Raw genomic sequence first — 2,240 nt, forward strand, 5'->3', positions numbered from 1 at the left:
GGAGAAAGGAAAGTCAGTGGACGAGCCAGAGCGAGGCTGCCCAGATTGGCCAGGAGAGCAATTGATGAAAAGTTTTCAGTAGCATCGCATCTTTTTCTAGGCGCTGGCTCCAAAATCGGCTTTACGGGGAAAGTCAGGTACTGCGGAAATGGCCATAAAAACCTCTTGCAAAGGCGCCACTCAGAGACCCCGTCCCCGTCCCTGCCCAGGCCCTGCGGTCAGTGCGTCCTCCGTCGCGCTCATTCGCCGGCCAGCTGTCCGCCGCAGAGCTTGTCCCCGGGCTGTCCTGTCTCCGACTTTTACTTCTTCTGTTGACCTGGGCTGCCTGGCTTTGACCAACCCTGGGTGGGGCCCCGGCCCTCCCTGGTTCAGCTGCCGGGTTCCAGGCCGTTTCCAGCCTCACAGCACGGCCCCCTGCTCCCCTTTCTTCTCCCCTCCCCAGCCCCACCTCCCCTGCATCTGCGAGTTGCCGGGGAGCCCCTGGGAGCAGGTGCCCCTGGGGAGGCGGCTGACACAGGCGCCCACCTCACACCACTCGCTCCGTGCTGCTGGAGCCCAGAGGCCTGGCATGCAGGCCTTGGGTCTCACAGGCGTGTTTTTGATGGCGCCAAGGCCGTCCTGTTGCATGGGGGACAAGCTTGGGGTACTCTCAGGGGTGGGCGTGGGGTCACTTATGAGCCCACTGCTAAGTTGGGGGACAGCCGTCTTTATACTCCCATGGGGGCAATCAGCTACCCACAGCTTGTGATCCCAGAGCGGAGAGAACGTGGCGTTCTGATCCGTCTGAGGCCCTGACAGAGCCTCAGGGTGCTAAACACACCCGGGATCCGCCGGTGAGGCCCTCTGCGCCCACTCCAGGCCGCACGCCCTCCCCCGCTGTGTGCACGCTAGTGCACGTGTGCACACTCGCCGCTGCACCCCCACCCACGTGTATATGCCCTGTCTGGTGTGCACACTGGCCCATGCACCCCTCCTCTGCTTACACATGTCCTTCGCTCAGCAGTGGACGTCTCCGTGCTCCCCTGAGCCTGTGCAGGGTGGGCGTGTGTGCCTTGGCCTCATTAAAAAGTTAGAGGTGGGGTCTGGGGAAGCTCCGGAAAGCTCCCTGCTCCCCTGGCCGGCTGGGCAGCCCCTTGGGGTGTCATCCGTGTTGGCCGCTGTGCGGATTGGGTTTTCTCTGAGATGCTCATCCTCTGATTCCACATTAGCGATGGCTCGGGCCCCCAGAGAGCGCCCGGCCGCAGCTGCAGGGGGGGCCTTCCTGCCTCTCCCGCCATCCCTTCCAGTTACCTCACTGTTGCAGTGACCAGTCCGGAGAGAAGGGTCTGGCTGGAGGGGAGAAAGGCCTGTCCACTTGCAGTGTTGGGTAGCATGGGGCCTCGCGATGGTGGCGGTGGGGTCGGGTGTCACTTTTTCTCATTGAGAACCCATAAAGGGTAGTGTGTTTGTAGCTTCAAAAAGCAACGTGAGGGCCAGGGATGGGACGTTAGTGGGGTGAACGCCAGCAGTTGCAGGAAGATGCATTCACGTCCAGGTCACTCGATGAGTTGGCCCACAGGCCCTCGCTGTGAGGGACGTGGATCTGGACGTGCCGGCGCGTGATGTGGCCGCTCGCCCACGCCGCTGTCTGCCACCCCGAACGTCCCGTGATGGCCGGCGTCAGGCTGCTGTCTCCCTCTCCCCGCCTCTGCTCGCTTGTCGCGCCCGGGACGAGCCGTGAGTCCTCCCAGGAGCTCCCAGAGGGCAGATGTTTTCACATCGCCTTCCCACGCTGGCCGGAGCCGGATCTTAGGGAGGGGAGGACTTGGCATCTCGGGGACACCCTCCAGTCCAATGACGTGGGAGGTCACACTTCTCAAGGAAAGAGCACGGCGTGGGCCCAAGGGTGGGGGCTGTTTGTGCCGATACCTGGGGTACACGTGGGGAAAAGGAGGGGCGGTCCCCCATTAACGTCTTGGTCCCCATGGCTGACGAGGCGCGGAGGCCCACGCAGACGTATGAGCACGCGCGTCGACGGTGCGGCCTGCAGGGAGCCGCCTTTCGGGCGTGGCGGCGAGGGGCGTGGCGGCGGGTCCTCTCGGGCCCAACTTGCCTCTGTTCGCTTTCAGCATGATCTGCCTGTGTTTCGAAGGCCGTCTGGTCGGAATCGGCTTAGCGAGGAATATCAGTTTTGTCTGATGCGAGGTCTCACTCGTGTTTACAAAGCCGCAGAATTGCAGCGCACCCCAGCTGGATCTGGC

This window comes from Pteropus vampyrus, unplaced genomic scaffold (genome assembly GCF_000151845.1).
Source record: "Pteropus vampyrus isolate Shadow unplaced genomic scaffold, Pvam_2.0 Scaffold51, whole genome shotgun sequence".
In the NCBI taxonomy this organism is placed as follows: Eukaryota; Metazoa; Chordata; class Mammalia; order Chiroptera; family Pteropodidae; genus Pteropus; species Pteropus vampyrus.